Below are 20,959 nucleotides of genomic sequence, written 5' to 3' on the forward strand. Positions count from 1 at the left end.
CAACTCTACTCGTCATCCTGATCACTTTGGTATATATAACCCTATATCTGACTCTTTTAGTTTTAGGACTTACAAACAACCGTTATGTGAACAAAACTCTGTTGCGAAACTTTGTTGCGAGAGTATAAAAATACCACAAATATATTATACATACATACTACTATTATTAGAACTCCTGCATTGAAGCGCCACAAAATAAAGTCAGCACTTTGAAAATCCACTTGTGTGCGGGTAAAGGTAATTCAGATGACAAAGACTTTTTCAATTACGAGCATGGACGTCAAACGAGAGTACTAGGGCAGAAGAAGTTGTCGCTTGTAGTTATATAGTTATTATGGAGCAGACTTGAAGCCAAATCCTTATACTACGTATGCATCTGAGAGTATGTGCCGTAAAAATAAGGATACATTGTATTTATTTTGAAAATTGTTTATTTATTCTTCCAAATCAACTTCATCCCCTTCAAAGTAATCCCCACTAGATGTAGTACATTATGACCTACATTTATAATCTTCGAAACACTGGTTGTAATCACTTTCCGGGATGGCCTTCAGTTCCGTCTTCGCTGCGGCTTGAATATCGTATAAAAACGGTGTCCCCGGAGGGGTTTTTTGAGCTTAGTGAACAGCCAGAAGTCGCACGGCGCCAGATCAGGTGAATACCGTGGTTGCGGAACGATATGGGTTGAATTTTTGGCGAAATGATCATTTAATGCAAATTCTTTGCTCAACAAATTTCGATGTCGCAAAAGACGAAAAACTCACTTTTAGCAGCTCACAAAACGACACGTATTTCAAACACTAATGAATATTTTGACATGAAATTTGACATAAATGTAACTCACACTACTACCAACCTGAAAAAAAGATAATTCTAAAAATCCTTCGACGCGCGCAGTTTAAATTCAAATGGCACCTTATGTTTTGGGCACAGAGTACATATGCGTACGTGTACGGCACGTGTATTATAAAAATATGTTTAAGTAGAGTTGTTGATTGAAAAACGTTCATTGAACTGAATTGTTTTAATTCGCTTATACTATAAGTTTTATCTTACTTATTTCATATATTCCGAACTTCTTCTACCATTTCATAATAATAATACAACAAAAATAATGCTTCAAAAACTTCATCTGTATAATTATAAACAATTTTATTAATTCGCATTGCTAACTCAATTTAGAAAATAGAATAATTTACAAATTTAAGTTGTTTCATACTTACAATTACTCAAAAGAAAAATATTATGTAATTGGATTTAAGCCAGATTTTAATAGAACCACTCTTAAACAAAAATATTGTAATAATGAAGTTAGGATATATGTAAATATATACATGCATATATACATTCTTGTATGTACCAAGTTTTTACTTTCACTATAAATTAAAATAATAAATTGTAAACTTAATTTTGCGAATAAAGTGAAATATCAACGAAAACTTATTCCCATGAAAAATACAAATGTTTCTATAATCCCATTCGTTCTTAGTCGGTAAAAATTTCATGATATATACATATAATTACCGATATTAACATGCAACACTCTCACAACAGCTCGCCGATTTAATATTCAAATTATTTTCACGGCTCACGTCAAATCAACTCAATTCGCGGGCTCAAAAAAAATGTTTACTGTTGCTACATGTAGGCTGAATAAATAAGGCGTGTAGAGAAAACTAATCTAAATAGCCGCAAAACTATCTTGCGCGTAACTTATTCGAAGTAAGAGTTTAGTACTAAATACTACGCAGAAAGCGTCGTGTGAATGCAGCATATTATATTGGATATATCCTCATAATCTGCAGGTGGCTGGCTTAGGCCGACGGGTAGCGCACGAGCGTACATGGACTCACATACGGAAATATACGTATGCCTGTGTGGTCCAAAAAATTCGACTCTCATGCGACGTTGTTCATAAAATTTCGTGCTGCAAATGCAAATGATCATTATGTCGCAAGCCAACAAATACATACACACAGTTGAATATATATATGTATGTGTTTCGATGCGACCTCATAAACCGCCTATCTGCTAAACTGTCTACCAACCACCGTTAGTACCTGTATTCTCAAGAGTGTAGGCTTAGGGCCAGCACTGATGGGTCGAACTCTGTGCTGTATATTTTTGAGGACAGAAAAAGCGGTTTTGAGCCTTATATACAAGTAGTTCACAGTAGAGTCTGAGCGGATTGCATGGACCTAGCACATAACTGCCGGTTTACAGTTACCTTACATATATGCATATATATAAATTTGGGCTGATAAATCACAGGTTATGCAATTTCATTTTTTTTAAATTCGTACACTCAATCCTTCTTGCGCTTCCTCAACTACACCACATCCGTAACACTTTAACGTTCGGTCTTGCTAACTGGCTTTTGCAATCTTATCCAAATCGTTGCTATGTTAACGAAGGGGAAATTATGCGGACGGACGGTTATAAGATTTCATACTCTGTTCTGTATTTCGGAATGATTGCAAATTTTTAGGCTTTCAAGCTTTGTACCAAGGTGATGTCCGTGGAAAAGAACACTTTCAGCGTATCTTAAGGTAGGTGCAGTTGCTGCATTTCGTTATTATTGTATTAGAGGTAGTGCGATAACGATGGCACGATGCCAAACATGTCTCTTTAGGGGAAAATGTTTAAATTAATTTTATTTAAAGCGATCCTAGATCTTGTTTTGCAGAAAATTCTCCACCTCCCACTCGCCTATATAGTTTGGCTCCATCCGTATAGATGCGTATCTTGTGTCCCTGTTCACCTCACCTTCTACTTTTCTCTACAATTTAAGTATAATTCTATGGAGTATTTGGGAATTTACCCCTAATCGGAACCGCTACATAATCAGCGGCGTCGATCGAGAGTACACTGTATCTTTCTTTACGAAAAACATTTTGTTCTCTTCTCTTAACCCCAACTAATCTTGTATTATTTTTCTTCTTTGCAGCTTTTGCATTAATCGAATCGAGTCACAGATACTCAAATACGACGAAAGCTCAAACATGACGGTGAATCGATGGCGATTTACGATTCAGGTCATCCCCATCCGTCGCGTATTATCAAAACCTTCTACTATACATACGGCCCATGGAGAAGATGGACTTCATGAGCACTAGTCGTTCGCTGTACGAACAATTCGATTCGAAAACAAGCTCTTATAGTGGCTCATCGCTCTTCTATTGGACGTAAGCTGCCAATAATAGTTCGTGAATGATCGTCGACTATATGCACGCACAGTAATCGGAATTACATGTATGTACAATAACAATACCTGCACGCATTGTCATGAAGATAAGCTGGTCATTTTGGAGGAGCGATAGGAATTCCAGAACAATATCGCCGGGTCAACATACGATCACGTCCTATTTCAAGAACACCAATCCACTACTCGAGGTGTCTTATGAGTTCCCTCATGGTCCGCTATGTAGTCCTATAGCATTAGCGCCCTCGCCTGATGGTGAACTGGTGTTTCCGTATAAGAAAGAATTGGCGATTGCGGCAGGCAGGCAGCGTCGTGCCTGAGCATCATTATCGTCGCGAAAATTTCATAGTTAATTTGGAAGCAGAAAGTAGCGGCACAACGCGATCTATGGTTGAATCAAGAAAAGGTGCGCTTCGGTGATCAAACCTGTGAAAGGGTTAAAATTGAGATATATCTCGACGAGCGACACGAACCCCGCTTTATAATGTGTCCGGAAACATTGCGTTAGCACGTGATCTGCCTATACCCTCCGCTGTAGATCTGGGTGTCCCCGGTTTCCGTCCTGTTACAACACACCGGCAACGGACACCCGGGTAAAAATGCGTTCCGTTTAATTTGGACCCAACTGTTACATTTATGCAATGGCGCACATGTCAACGATGGCTCAACTAACGCGGCACTTTGAGTGTAATTTGGAGAAACTCTGCTGCATCACGCACACGCTTACAAAGATTTAGTGTTGCTCGACGTGTCACCGGAAATTTGCCTAAGATCGAAGCGAGTTGCCATGTGGCAAACTGATATTATATGTCGCATGTGGCGGGGCCCTGATCACTCCTATCAACACAGACATTAGACAAACCATTAGGCACACAAGTCTAGCGGTCTGTCTGAATATGATATTAATCTTCTCGTAAAAACATTAAAATTAGAAATTTCATTGCAACCTGTTATCTTTCTGAATTTATAACCAGAGAGAGAATTTATAACCCGATTAGAATAGCTTAGGTCACGTACGCTTCCATAGCTGAAACTAACTTATACAAAGTAAATGAACAATCGTAAAGCTCCTTATAACAAGGCCAGGGGAGGGATCAACAAAGTTTGTATGAAATAAAAGATAATCATATTGGCTCCCAGTTAGGCAAATATCTTACAGTGTGAGAGGAAATGAGAAGAAATCACTTTAATATAAGTTTTTTTATTTTCAAAATACGAGTATAAACCCAAAACAAAACACATTCAATTTGGGTATTATAGTTGAAGTTGTAAAAAGTCCACTGAAAATAAAAAGCAAAAGAGAAGACAAGAAAATAAATATAAAAATAAAAATATGTATGTATTTAGTTAAGTATTAATTATCATTTTGAAATAGCTATGTAAAATTTGTAATAATATGATTTCAAACAAATTAAAAACTGTAAAATAACTTAATTGTTTTTTGCGAAAGTAAATGAATTGATTTTATCTGGAGATTTTTTAGTCTACCTTGCTTTATCATATTTGCAACTATGTTTTTCTTTTTTAATTTGAAGTTATTAATATTTATTTATAATATTATATTAATTATATTAAATTAGTCCTTTTTCTCTGTATCAGGATAACAAGACGCTTGAATTTCGAATAGCTTAAAGTGTTGTAACTAGCTCCAAAATAACCTCATGTTGGAAAATACTAAATGCGCGATAACTCTAAGCAATTACATTAAAACTAAATTTAAATTTTCGCACAAAGAGTCGAAACAAATCATAACTGATTAAGCCACCAGACATCAAATATGAGGACCTGAGTGCTAATGACTCACTTTTGACAGAAATAGCGATCAGTGGTCACGTATCGCAATTCGAAGACAATAATATACACAACTAGCTGAATCCGCAGCCGTTGTCTTGCGAGAAATTATGTGTTTTGAAATGAAAAGAAAGCTGAAATTATATTGTGTTGGAAATCATTTATTTGCGATTTTTCTACTTTTTTTTTATAAACAACATTTTTCGGCTTCTGTTCCGGTGTGTAAATGCACAAGGAACTCGTGTGTACGCCAAGTATATCTGGCCGTGTGAAACATAGCATATCCAAATTTATACCACACAATATGCGACTATCCTTGCGTCCTGTTGATTGTCTTCTCAAATGCAAATCTTACTGGAAACGGAATACGTTTTAATTGAAATGGCAAATCGGTACAACTCAAAGGAATTCGTAGAATCAAGCATTCTACACCCTTGTATTCGATAGCTGCGTCACAATCAGTCGGGTTCTATCACACAGATACGGTGCTTGAAGATTGCGAAACAGAATAACGATAGATCCAACTTTGAGACACAAATGATGCGGTGTAATACCAAGCCTCTCCAAAGAATTTAGAATTTTCTCTGGATAATTCACGGCCTCGTCCTCATTGTCAAGACGATCGATCGATTTGTATGATCGCAAATCTTCTTTGAATTTGAATCTTTAATCTTATTTTTGGCAGCCAAAAATTGCGTGAGCACGCAAACAATTGTAGCTGCGAAAATTTGGCCAATGTTCGTAAATGTTGGCTTGCTTCTCAAAAAATTACACACACCGTACCATTCACAATACGCAATGATTCAAATGAAGTTGAACCGCGTACATTAATCAATATCAACCGAAGGTAGAAGCAATCGTCGTTTTTCGATTGGATTGTGTAAATTCGTCTTGATGCATTAGTGGAGAACACACCTGGATGTCAATCTGCTGATTGACCTTGCTTTCTGTGTAACTAGTTATTTCTGTATAATATCAAGGCGTTTCCTGAAAAGGGAAATGTTCTCGAAAACTGATTACTGACGAAAGTTGAGAAAATACTAATCAATATTAATTTTGTTGGTGGCGGAGTTTCCACTTGGTTACTTTTTGCAAACATATTTGATCGATTTCACCAAATTGCAATACTCAACAATGATATGAGATTTGAACGAATTAGATAATAGTGGCGAATATGGATCGATCCATGTGTTGTCAACTTCGACATTCACTACCTTAAGTTGAATGCTTAGTGTTCTGCCATTGTCATCTGGTGAGCTACGCCCAAAGAGTAGATATCCATCATTTCCAGTTGCGTTTTCGAAAGAAAAGCACGTGGATAGTGTTTCGTGCATTTATTGTCAAACATACAAACAGAAGTTTGATTTTGGTGTCCGCAAGGACTGTGAACCATATTGGTTTTCATCACTTCGTATAACACTGGACCTTTCTCTGGATCAGGAATATCCGCAGAAATGATTTCAGCAATTTGAGCTGGTGTAATCACCATTCATCATCCAAAGAAGAATATGTGAGTGTGGCAAACCTCTCTTTTGTCCCTCAATAGAGTACATCTAGCAACTAACAGCAGCACATACATATACGTTGCTTGAAGATGAAGTCCATAAAACATCGTAATTGTTGTTTGAAAAGTCGTGCTGTGGCATCGTGACGATCGCTTGCTGACTGACCGCGATCGAAAGTTTACCACACATAACGTTTTCACTGAATAATTTTCAATCATTTTTATTTTTTTTTAAAGCAAACGACATATTTGAACGATTTAAGTAATTGAAAAAAAAAAAAACAAAAAGAATTTGTATGAAAAAAAGTTACTTTTTGGAATTGTTCAATTTTCCCACTTTTCGTCAAGAAAAGCATACGGTTTTTTTCTTTCTAAATCTTTCCCAATCCACAGTGAACAACCTCTGAAGATTTCAACAAGATTAGTTCAGCCGTTCTCGAGGCTTAGCGTTACTAACCAACAAACATTCATTCGTTTGTATGGGAAAAGGAAAAGGGCTGTTTTAGAGGTTTTCCGTCAAGTATTCGAATTTAAAACCATCTTTGAATTTCAACGAACATTTGAAAAAATGAATTGGCCAAATTGGTCCAGACGTTGTTGAGTTATGCGCCTAGCAACACATATAATATAAAGATTTTTGAACTTCCAATTGACTTTATTCCGTTATATGAATTTAAATGAAGGTATGAAACTGGATATACTATTGTTAATGCCGAAAAGGTGTGCAATAGGCCCGTACGAATATGACGGACTATATATTAATTATATTCATAATATTGCTTGAAAATTGCTCTTGAGTAAAGTGAAAAGTTAATGTAATCAAAGATCCAGTCCTTTTGTCAATTCCGATTTCCTAACTTTATGCCATTAATGTTGATTAAAATGTGCGATAACTTCATGAAAATAATGATATTGAAATGTTTTAGAGTAGAACTGGCAGACCGCATCACGATCGCAGTTTCGAATATTCGACAATAATACTATATTTTTATTCCAGTTTGTCGAAATCAATTTCAGAATAATATTGTGTAACTTTCGTTTAATATTACAGGTCTTTTAAAGCGACATTGTTATTCAACAATGACATAGTAAGTACGACGCGAATAATATAAAAAGCCTGAAAAGAGAGAATCTAGAATGGTTAAGTTTTCAAAAACAATTTAAGGAACAATGATGGTTCAATTTAAATAAACGAAATGGTCTTGGTGGCCAATCGACCAGCCCAAAATACGAAATGTTCTGCTCTCCAAAGTGTCTTAATAAATCAATTGATTGACGCTCAGTAGGGTGATTATTTTGACCATAAGTTGAGCGAAGCACAAAGCGTTTACAGAACATGAGTTTTCGTAACAAAGTTTAAGGATTTATAAGCGCTTAAGTATTTCTGTGATGAAATGCTAAACAATACTGAACAAAAGTAACATGACAATTTGACACGACTCACACGTGATCTGTCAAAAAATGCTATATCAAAAAGTACCTCTACTTGGATCGCCGGTTATAACATACAAATTATACAAATATTTGTCTTAATTTATGAACCGAGGAATGTTAAGACAAGCTTTTTGTCCAGCTAGTAATATTCATGAATTCATAACTGTCGATGATTGGCTGTCTGGAAATATAGATTTGCATTTAATGGTCAACTGATAGTGATCAGAGTCTGAGAAATACTGTCAGCCAAATACCTCACGAAAATTTGGAAACTGTCAAAAAGCTTTGGTTCGAGCAGAGTCACCAAGGCCAATAGAAGCTGTGCGCGCTACTATCGATCAGCGAAAAGCCAAAGCTGACCTTTCATATAAAATTTTGTACATTGCTCTTTTAATATATTCATTATATTCTTGCCACCAGTTGCTACAGAGTATTATAGTTTTGCTCGTCTCACGGTTGTATGTATCACCTAAAACTAATCGAGATAGATAGGGGGTTATATATACATATATAAATGAACAGGATGACGAAAAATTTGAAATCCGTTTGACTCTCTGTCAGTCCGTCTGCGCAAGCTGTAAAATTCGAACATGTAGATGGGCATAATCGGATGATCGGATCGGATGCCGCATACAAATCGGTATTGACCGAAAACATATAAAGTGCAATAACTAAGTACTTAATTAAGATATAAGGCTGTAATTTGGTACAGAGGATCGCAGTAGCAAGGGGTACCTGTTGTCAAAATTTTTAGAAAAAGTGGTCATGGCTCCGCCTTGTAACAAGTTTAATATACATATCTCCTAAACCACTTAAGCTATAACCACCAAGTTTGCTGAGTACAAATCTTATAAGAACTTCTACCTACAGTATGTGGATGATATCGGAGGATAATCCCGTTCACTCTCAATATAACTGTATTGTTAAAAACTACTAATCGCGCGATACATCAATAACAAAATACGCCAGAGACATTAAGTTTTACCATCTTGATGGTATGTGAGAGTTTAATGAGAGCCGGTGTGAGAATTGTAGTATTTGATGAAATCCCATATCTTGGGATGCGTCCAACGTATTTCCAATATCCTTTTGTATAAACGTCACATTGTGAAAATGGACGAAATTGGACAAGAACCACTCCTTTCCCTATATGATACAATTTTAAATTCCTTTGATTATTTCTCTTTCCGGTATACAAATCAAGAATCAGTTCATATAACCAGCAAATTTTTACATGAAAAATGCCTTTAGAGTATGCCGCCTGTGACATCGAATTCTGCGGTGTTACAGTTAACTAAGAATTCTTCGATGTCAAAGTTACCGGATAATTCTTCTATGCCAAGGCCAATAGTAGAATAGAAATAATTGCATATTAAGTTTGCTTTATTTATTAACATACTTGTATGAAATTCGTTGTGAAAATAAGTATTCATGTGTAAAAAGGAATGGTTTTTCTTTGATTTTGTGGCTGACTCTCTTTTCGACCTTTGGCGAGACTGATGCTTTTTTGAGCTTGGTTAACACATTCGATTCGGTGAAGCCTTCTGCTTTTACACATTCTACAAAAAAAGATGAAACCGTATGTAACTATTAATGTCCATCAATAATAAAAACATGAAAAACTTACCAAATATTAACTCATTAAAATGCTTCACGTTCTTCATTTTTAATTAGTCTATGCCCTATGCCTTTTCGAGAATATTAATATTATTTCTTTATTCAAAATTTAAACACAAAATTAAACAAAATTTTTAACTAAAATAGAAGCTCACCTAAACACAACCAACTTTCTGCAAATTTTCTTCAAATGCTTGACGATTTGACAAAATAATGAAAATATTTATTTAAATTTTTATTTCATCAATTTATATTTGTTGTTTACATACCTATTGTATTGTAACGTATTTCATGTACTTACTTGGTTTTAAATATGAACGATGTAGAATTTAACCAAATAGCTTACTTTTATGCATTACCTAGTATCGAAGAATTCTACATAGAATTTTATTCGGAATATTCTTCAAATAAAAATGTAAACGGTGAACCATTATCTCGCTGGGTAGTTTTTAACAAACCTTATGCCGAATATGTCGCTCAGTGTAGTTATATATAGAATATGTACACATAAAATTGCTTAGACTCCGATCCTCTGGTTGACGTTTTCCCTTTAAATATTTACCTGTCTTTGATTCTTGCAAGTTGTAAGTTGCAAGAGTATAAAATATTCGGTTACACCTGAACTTAGCCCTTTCTTACTTATTTTTGTTTTAAAATTTTTATTTAAGCTTTTATTTTAGAATATCCTTTTTATTAAGTTTAAAATTTTTTATTTCAATTTCAATATTTTATTTTTATTTGTTTATTATTTATGTTTTAATTTCTCGCTACGCTTTCAGCATGCATATTTTAACGACATGTGACCACTCCATCCTACTTCAATCCATCCAAACATATATATTTTATCTCAGTGAATTCATCGATGCCATAATGCCCCCTCACGACCGGATTCTTTGATGCCTCAATTCGCTGTAACTGTGTTGAATTAATGAGTGTATCAGTTTCCACATTTTTATTGTCTGCCGGACCAATTTTCAAAGCTTCAACTTGTGTTTGCAACTGTTTTGGAAAGTCCTCATATGCAGCAGAGTGTATGTAAAAACGGTTTGCTGAGACACAAGTTTGACTGGCATTACGAAATTTCGATAACATTGCACCCTTCACAGCTTCAGATATACCAGCTGATTCGACAATGAATGATGCATTAAAGCCAATCTCTAGCGCGACACTTTTCAGCAAGCCAGCTCATTCACGAAACAAAGTTTGCCAAGTTCGGTGGAGCCGGTAAAAGAGATGCCACACACCAACCTGCTTTGTCAAAAGACAGACCATTTGGGAGAGCTTGGCGAGTGCAAAGAAAGTAAGTGGTGTATTTTCGTCAGGTTTGTCGACGACTGTGCAGCCTGTACCATATTCGATGTTATTAAAAATTAACATAAATTTTTTCAAAATTCCATGGTGTTATGAGTGCTGCAACCCCAAGTGGTTCGCGAAGCGCAAGCAGCTCCTGATTGCTCACTGAACTAGCAATGAGTTGGCCATCAATGCGTCGTGCTTACTCGGCAAACTATTCGACAAATGACTGACCATAAGCTACCTAGGATAATGACTCGGTCAATAGTTTTTCACATTCCGCAGTGATAGCGTTAGCCAAGTCAGCGCAGTGCTGTGATATCAAGATGTGCCAATTCTGTGGAGAAATTAATTAGAAGTTTCATGAGATATATTATCTATACTAATATTGTAAAGCTGAAGAGAAAGAACTCAGCTTTCTCTACAGACTGCTACTGCAAACGGCTGCGAGTTTTGCGCAGCAATGAAACTGAGGATGAGGATATGGATAGGTTGGGTACTCAACGAGCAATCACTGAACAAAACCGTGCTAGGGAATCGAGCGTTGAACGTTTGCAACGTCTCGCAAAATTTCCGAACTTTGGCGAACCGACAAAGGGAGTCAAGCGCTGAACGATCTCAACGTTTGGCCTCACAGAATACCCGAACTTTGGCTAGCCGTGTCGGGAATCAAGCGCTGAACGTTCTAAACGTTTGACCTCACAATGTTGCGTTTGGTTATGATTGCACCCTTGACTACTCTGAGCTAAATGATATTGATATTGGTAGAATGAATAAAATTTGCAACGTATGCCAAGCAAAAAAATGGGCGGCGGAAGCTTCTGGACTGTGTTTTAGTGGTGGCAAAGTAAATATACCTATAATTCCGCAAGCTACATCATTTCTAAAAGAACTGATATCACATCCATTATCGAAGCATTTCTTAAATCACTCAAGACAATACAATACACTATTTCAGATGACTTCATTTGGTGCCAAAGGAATTCGTGAGGGAAACTTTATGCCCACTTTTAAAGTCCAAGGGCAAGTTTATTATTTGATGAGTGACTTACTGCCAGCTGAAAGGGCACAACCCCAATTTTTGCAAATATATTTTGTTTCCTATGCAGATAAGATATCCTTGCGCTCAAATTTAAACCCTAGCTTGCAAATAGATCTTATCGACGTTCTCCAAACATATCTTCACGATCATAATACGTATATTAAAAGTTTTAAGTACAATCTGGAAAATAGAAGAGAGATGAGGTAGCTGTTCTTTTAATCGACGAAGACAAAGGTCCCCAAGATATAGTGTGGTGACTGAGAGAGATGGTCGACTTCAACGAGTTTCTGAAATTCATAGATCTTATGACCCGCTTTAATATCCCTTACTATTTCCCTTTGAAACGACGGATACTGTATTAATATTCCACAGCAGGATACTACTGCTAGATCTAAAATAGTATCATATATGCAGTTTTATGCATTTAGATTCATAGTGAGAATAAATGTCTTTAACAGCATACATTATTTTAAAGGATTATTCAACCTATATTGTGTTGATATGGCGGCAAAAATGATTTCAGAGAGACTTGACTTCATCGAAAGAAATCAAAAAAAATTGAGAGCAGAAGAAAACATACATTTAAGAAAAGCCGTCGTAATTGATGGGAATATAAACGCTTCTAATATTGGCCAGCACGCTATATTGCCGTCGTCATTTACAGGATCCCCGAGATTCATGAATGAAAAATGTCACGATGCCATGACATATGTTGGGAAATTTAGAAGACCTGATCTCTTCATTACATTTACATGTAACTCAGAATGGCCGCAAATAAAAATTGAGTTATTACCTAATAACCATTCTTAAGACAGACATGATTTCAATGCACACATTAACGTAGAGTTTTGTCAATCGGTCAAAGCTATTAAGTACATCTGTAAGTCTTTTCATAAAGGTTATAATTAAGCTACATTTTCGTTACAAATGAATAACGATGAAGTAGAAAGATACCTAAATGGCCACTATATAAGTTCCTCGGAAGCGTTGTGGAGAATTTTCCAATTTTCTATTCATGAACGTTTTCCGGCAGTAGTTCATTTAGAAATATATTTTTTAAAATGGACAAAGAGTTTATTTTTATAATAATGAAAATCTCCAAGATCGTGTTAACAATCCTTCATCAACGACACTTACAGTGTTCTTTGATCTTTGTAGAAGCGACGATTTTGCAAAAACCCTTTAATATCACGAAGTTCCTATGTATTACGTATATACGTAAATTCATTTTCTAGAAGAAAACGTGTGCAAGATGACGTGGATATCCCGGTGTAAAACAAGACACAACTTTAGGCCGTGTTTACAACATTCATCTAACTCAAACTGAATGTTTTTATTTAAGGATGTTACTGCAACATGTTCGCGGGCCAGTGTCATTTGAATATCTAAGGACCGTGGATGGTGTTATTTTCCAAACATATCAAGGCGCTTGCAAGGAATTAGGTGTACTGGAGAGAGATGAACATTGGCAAAATACCAATGATTCATGCTGTCATATCCGAGTCAGCTACAAAATTAAGCGGATTATTTACCACCATTCTTATATTTTGCCAACCATCTGACCCTTTAGAGTTATGGAATAAATTTCGTAATGCTTTATGTGAAGATATATTAAACAGACTCCGTAATGAGAATAAGGATATGACATTAGCATATAATGATGATGTATACATTGATGGACTAATTATAATTGAAGATAAAATCCATGAGATTTGCGACAAACCCCTAACTGATTTTAGGCTTCCTGCATCAAAAATATTTTGGACCCGTTAGAAGTAGCATTGCGAAAACCATATGATATAAATGAATAATGAGTATATTATTCAAAATGAACCAAGATTAGTTAATGACCAAGTGAAAGCGTATATTAGTGTTCTGCAAAGTGTTCGTTTCAAGGAAGGAAGATTTTTTTTTTTGGATGCTCCTGGTGGGACCGGCAAGACCTTCACTATTAATCTTATATTAGCAAAAGTAAGGTCTCTGGGACAGCTAGTCTTAGCAGCAGCGTCCTCAGGTATCGCTGCAACTTTATTAGCAGGTGGACGCACAGCTCATTCCACTTTTAAACTGCCCTAACTGTTGATGGTAGCGTAAGAACATCCGTTTGAAGGCGAGCTAAAGTGAGAAGGCGAAATACCCCTACATAGGGTTGTGCGCTGGGTTTTGGACGCGCCACGTAAAAAAACCACCCCAATTAAAGGAAGCAACAGAAAACTGACGTTGAGCAACTCCAAAAGCTCCGTCAGAATTGGGAAGGACCTCTCCGAGCCGTTCGATACCAAACGAGATTTCAGACAAGGCGATTTCCTATCGTGTGACTTCTTCAACCTGCTTCGGGAGAAAATAGTTCGAGCTGCTGAACTAAATAGAGAAGGTACCATCTTCTATAAGAGTGTGCAGTTGCTGGCGTATGCCGCGCGGTTAGTTCTGCTTTCTCCAGACTAGACAAGGAAGCAAACCAAATGGGTCTGGCAGTGAACGAGGGCAATCCGAAACATCTCCTGTGATCAAACCAACAGTCGTCGCACTTGCGATTAGGCTCTCACGCAACTGTTAACTTTGAAGTCGTAGATAATTTCGTTTATCTTGGAACCAGCGTAAACACCACCAACAATGTCAGCCTGGAATTGAGAAGCAAAGTCATCTCTCGACGAACAAACACCAAACTTCCCATCCTGCTATATGGTGCAGAGGCTTGGACGTTAACAACAACTGATGAGTCGACGTTGCGAGTTTTCGAGGCAAAAGTTCCTTTGCGCTTTGGCCATGGCGAATATCGCATTCGATGGAACGATGAGCTGTATGAGATATATAACGATATTGACATAGTTCAGCGAATTCAAAGGCAGCGGCTTCGATGGCTAGGTCATGTTGTCCGAATGGACGAAAACACCCCATCCCTGAAGGTATTCGACGCTGTACCGGGGAAAGCAGAGAAAAAGGAAGACCTCCACTCCGTTGGAAGGACCAGGTGGAGAAGGATTTGGCGCCACGTAGCGAAAAGTAGAACGACTGGCGCGCTGTTGTTAACTCGGCTATAATCGCGTAAGCGGTGTCCACGTCAATTAGGAAGAAGTAGAGAATGTAGAGAGTTGCTAACTACATAATATATTTTGCGAGACGATTTATTTCGAAAGCTAGTAATTTTGTTTTGTACAGCTCTCGAGACAATCTGTCAAACCTGACTTAGACGGGATCCAGAGCCCCACTGCAAAATAGGCTTTGTATCTTAGGATTTTTCTCACCTTCTTCTGGCTTCCTTCAGAAATTGATCAGACTGCATGTAAAAGACGATCATAATATAATATTATACAATCTTCTATCTGCATTCGAACGTCTAACAGTTTATTTTAGAAAACTGCTTTGGGCTTTTTATACATGAAAAGACTACTGAGCTCTTGAATCTTTAAAAGAAGCAGATTCTGATAGTTCAACTTCACCGTATTTGAGGAAATTATACCCGAATGAGTTTGCAAATGTGTTTCACTGTGAACAGACGTATTTTTTCTCTGCTCCGCGTTTTATCATTTATTCTATATTAATGCCGTGTGTTTGCGGTCATAGGTTTGATCGCGGTCAGCCCAAGATCAGCTGCCATAAGTGTAATCAATTCTTCCAAATGCTTTTTATTGTAAAGTGTGCGCGGTAGCTCGGAGAAATTCTATCCGTTCGCCGCCTGCGTGGCCATCAGTGTGTAATGCTCATTGTTCGGATATCTTAAATTCGCAACAACAAAACGCTGAACAATCAAACAACGAATTATCTGGACCTTTGTTGGAGCCTAATAATCCAAATAAGGTAAATGAGTTGCTTAATTCTCTGGTGTTTGAAGTAAGTTCACTGAGAACGCTCACTTTAATACAACAATTATGTGATGATAGAAATTCGTTAATCGTTATGCTTAACGAACTTAAATCAGAGATCTGCATTTTACAAAAGAAATTGACCGATAACGGAAAGTTCTCTGCACCAGCTTCGAATGCTCTCTCTGCTGCTTCGGTCACTCTCACTGCTGCGACTGTTGTTGATATAAATGCTTCTCCGTCTAACACTGCTGTTTCTGCTGATAATGTGAGTTCCCGCTACACTGAAAGCATTCTCTGCAGCTTCAACTACCGCTCCGTCTGCTGGTTGCTCCACTTTTTCTATTTCTGATGATAATATTACAACTATAGCTCCGTCCAACGTTACTGTCGGCGTGGATTACTGTGCTTCTGCGGCTCGACCTGCTGCTGCTCCCAATGCTGTTAATTATACTAATACATTTGCTGACACTGTTGCTAGGAATATCAACACTTACTCGAAAGGCAGAAACAATACAACAGTTGCTGCTAAACCAGATCGCCCCTCTGTCGCTGTCAATGCTGCTCAATCAGCTGCCGTTKATGACTCGGTTAATCTGAACTCTTCTACTTCAATTACTGCTAATGGAAATTTAAAGTTAAATGTGAACACTAGGAACAAAAAATCTCCAGCTGCTTCAACTGTGGTTGGTGTTAATGTGAATTGTGATCTCGATGTCGTCATACCTAAAAAATGGATCCACTTGTCTGCCTTTAAGAACATCTTTTATGTTATAAATTAATTAAGAAGGATACTGATATTAATAATCTTAAGAGAATAAACTTTAAGTTAGGCCAGTCCCCATCTTTTTTTAATGCCGTTTTCTCTTCTTCAGTGCAGCCTTCTGGCATTAAGTTGCGTCCGTTCAAGTTTTTTCCAAAGGGAAGGGAAAACAGTGCTGTAGATTAGATGATGTGCCTTCTAATGACCATTTTACTCGTGAGTTTTCTGTACATTCCTCAACTGGCTCTTGCCTTAAGCTGTACTACCAAAATTTATCGAGTATTAGGTGTAAATCCAATATTATTCGCAACTTTGCTTCACATTTTTACTTCGATATTATCGTTATTGCTGAGACTTGGCTGAATTCTAGTCACTTTGATAGAGAATATTTTGTCTCAAATCTCTACTATGTCTTCTGTAAGGACAGAGATCATGAAAAAACTGGCTGTTTAAGAGGGGGTGGCGTTCTCCTAGCAGTTCATCGCAAATATCGTCCTCGTTTATTTATGCTTGATAGTGATGATTCTATTCTGGACCAACTATGTATTTGTATCAATGACGCTCTGTTCATTGCAGTCTCATACATCCCTCCTAATAGTCCTCTAGAGTTGTATAAGTTGCACGCAAATAATATTTCCTCGCTGGTTTTAAATAATGTGAAAGAGAATAATATCTGTGTTCTGGGTGACTTTAATTTAAGCAATATCGTCTGGTATAGTTGCTCCTATAGTCCTGCTCTTATGCCCTTCAATTTATCGTCATCTCAGGAGTCAGTTCAAATCGATAACTTGCTTAGTCTCAATCTGATTCAAATCAACTCTTATTCAAATAGTCTGGATCGGTTCCTAGACTTAGTGTTTCTTAGTGATAATTTAATTGTATTCTCTACAATTGTTCCAGCCACCATTCATCATTCTCCGCTAGCATTTGAGGTGGATACTTATCTTTTCGCTCCTGTTAAACCTACTGATGGGCCTGGTTTTAATTTTGCATATTGTGATTTTGAACGACTCAATAATCTCCTCGATGAGATTAAATGAGATTACCTACTTTCGGCACTAGATACAGCTTATAGTTTCGCGGTTTTTAAGAAATCAATTCAGGAATTTTGTCATTATAATATCCCGCTCAAACATATACAACCATATACTAAGTTGCCTAAGAAGGTACACTAAAAATCTCAAAAGTTTAAAAAATCTTAGAAATAAATACTATAGAAAATTCTCTTCAACTAAATCTCATGTTTCCTTTGTTCAATATCAGCACTACACTAAACTGTTTAATGAATTGGATAAGTTTCTCTATAAGAGGTTTGTTAATAGTACGGAGTCTAAAATTAAGTCAAACCCTAAATTCTTTTGGAACTTTGTAAAATCTAGAAAAGCGTGTTCGGCTATTCCCTCTGCATTACGGAGGGGTGATAAGTCAGCATGCACCCCTGGCGAAATCTCCAACTTGTTTGCTGAATTTTTCAAATCGAATTATACCCACGATGRTCCTGGTAATAGTCCCACTTTTTCAGCTAATAATTTCCCTTCCATAAATTTTGGCATACTGCGTCTTTCACAGGATGATATTGCCAAAGCTATTTGTGATATTAAGTCTTCCTCCAAATTGGACTTGGATGGGCTTCCACCAGTACTTATAAAAAATTGTACTGCCTTGGTATATCCTCTCATGCTTATCTTCAATAAGTCTCTCTCCTCTGGGAATTTTATTGCTGACTGGAAATTGACATGCATTACTCCTATTCTGAAAGGTGATAGAATAGATGTAGTCTCCAATTACAGCCCTATCTCTAAACTTTCTACAGCTTCGAAAATTTTTGAGTGTTCTGTTAAAAATAAATTATTTTTTGCAGTAAAATCAATAATTAATGTCAATGAGCATGGGTTTGTCTCTGGGCGCTCCACTGTTTCAAACTTAGCGGTTTTTAGCGATTATTGTATGTCTGCATTCTCCGCTGGATTTCAGGTTGATTGTGTCTACACAGATTTCTCTAAGGCCTTTGACAAAGTTTCACACAATTTCTAATTAAAAAACTATCTTCTTTAGGGTTTCATTCGGTCTTCTTGCAGTGGATTGAATCATATGTGCACAATAGACGATGCGTTGTCAGTGTCGATGGAGTGTCACCTGAGTGCCACAAGGAAGCGTCTTGGGTCCACTTCTCTTTGTGCTGTTTATCAATGACATTTCCTGTTGCTTCTCTTTCGCTAACTTTCTATTATATGCAGATGAATGGTAGGGGACGTAACATCTTACCTACAAGTTGCAATATTTCTAATTATTTCTTTCAGTAATCACATCAACTATATTACTTCTAAATCATTCTCTGTGCTCGGCTTTGTCCGTCGAAATGCTTCAAATTTTTCCGACCCCTACACGTTCAAATTACTGTATACATGCTTTGTTCGGTCCATTTTGGAGTACGCAGTGTTCATTTGGAGACCACATTGCATATCGTCAATTAATAGGATCGAGCATGTCCAAAAGATTTTTCTTAAATTTGCTCTCCGCTCCATAAAGTTTGTCGGCTCCAAACCATCGTATACATCTCGTTTATTGCTTTCACATCTTAAATTTCTAGATAATCGACGGTCTGTTCTCTGCCTTTCATTTGTTTTCAATGTAATTAATGGGAATATTGACTGTCCCTATTTATTAGGGAAAATTAACTTTAATACTCCTCAGCGTTGTCTCAGGTCTATTTCCCCATTTTATTACAAAAAAGAAAGTACTAATTTTGCTGAATATGGTCCTCTCAAGCGTGCTATGCGTGAGTTTAACTCGATTTCCGAAAAAGTTCTTCTTGATTTTTCGCACTCTAGGGTATCTTTCATTAATACCCTCAATTCTGTTTTTTAATTTAAGTTATCTATCTATGTAATGGTAATTAAGTTTTTTTAGAGTTCTAATTTGCATTCTAATTTTTCGGCTAGTCTGTAAGAATTAATGTTCATAGACTTAAATAAATAATAATAATAATAATAAGAATAATAATTCTAAAGCTCATACAATCAAACATGTATATCCAACAAGTTAATGCTGAGCCATCGGATAAGCGATCACCAAGCTCAAGTTGGGTACATCCACTAACCGCATCCGTCTTTCTGATACATTTACGAAAATTGTTATGAAAAATTACAAACAACCGCCAAGATCATTAATAAATCTGGATCTGAAAACTGAAGAATTGTAACACTGTGGAACATTTTTGGGACTATTGTCTGATTGGAAAAAATTAATTTGTTAAGAAGGAAAACCATGGGAAGTAAGGAAATAGAATAAGGATTTAAAAGGTCATAAAAAAACTGACAAATACGAATGCAAAACCTTTTGAGGGTTTTACTATACTGACCTAGTACCATCACACTGACTTGGAATTTTTCAACCCCCAGATTAGCTGTTGTACTGTGTAATGTAAAAGTAGTTTTGAATGCAGTAAATAAAATCAATGACCTATAACACGTCAAATCATATCCATCGATAAAAAAAATCGAATGAAAATCAAAATACCGACCTTATTTCATGGACATCCTTTCAAATGTATAAAAACAAAATCCAATATTTAATCGCATAAAAATAAACATTTTTTCTTTGCATCAATTATTACTCGCGAATTTATTTAATTTATGAATGCTTTTCCCCATTTGCAAAAATTCTTGCATTCCCATTTGTCGCATTGTCACTTGCAACCAGACCTGTGTAATACTGAGTAGTAATGGTACTAGTACGTACTTAAATACTTTAATTTTTATCTTTCAGAATTTTCAAGTACAAGTATAAGTACAAGTACAAGTAATTGAAAAATACTTGAAATTTTAACAAATACTTGAAAGTATTTGAAAAGAATTGAAAGTACTTGAAAAGAATTGAAAGTACTTGAAAAGAATTGAAAAATGTACTTGAATCTATTTTCAATTCTCTTCAAGTACTTTCAATTACTTACAACTTTGAAACCAATATCTAAAAGAAATAACAGAAATTAATGACATTTTTATATTTCTTATATACTGTTCATTATTTTTATTATGCAAATTAAACACAAATGAATAATTTAATTTCATTTACAACAAAAAGAAACAATAATTCATCATAAAAAAATATATAAAGTAACAGTAATTCACCAAAAAACAAAATCATAAATTAACAATTCAACAAAAAACAAAATTATAAATTAACAATAATTCAACAAAAAACACTCATAACCACTTGGAATTTGCTTTCATTAGAACAAACTTTTCAAAAGAAAAGTCTGTCAATGAACCTCTCCTTGGGCTATTTATTATCCCCGCAAATGAAAAAAGACGTTCAACAGGTGCCGATGATGGCAGTGGGGTATTGAATTTCACAGTTCACTATATCCGGACACGACTGTATATGTAAGTGCAAATACCTTCAGAAATCGGTACTCTTCGTGTATTTCGCGATGACGAACTCGTAAATGCTTTACGAAATTGGAAGTAACTTCTCTGGATCCCTTTATGACGCGACCACATTCAACGCA

General features: G+C 36.3%; 1 pseudogene; it reads right to left on the bottom strand.

Annotated features, from left to right (window-relative positions):
* Positions 1–10,361: 10,361 nt before the first annotated feature.
* The window catches only part of LOC108970103, a 15,666-nt pseudogene continuing 5,068 nt past the window's right edge, over positions 10,362–20,959 (bottom strand).

The sequence above is a fragment of the Bactrocera latifrons genome, unplaced genomic scaffold, assembly GCF_001853355.1.
Source record: "Bactrocera latifrons isolate USDA-ARS-PBARC rearing strain unplaced genomic scaffold, ASM185335v1 scaffold_280, whole genome shotgun sequence".
In the NCBI taxonomy this organism is placed as follows: domain Eukaryota; kingdom Metazoa; phylum Arthropoda; class Insecta; order Diptera; family Tephritidae; genus Bactrocera; species Bactrocera latifrons.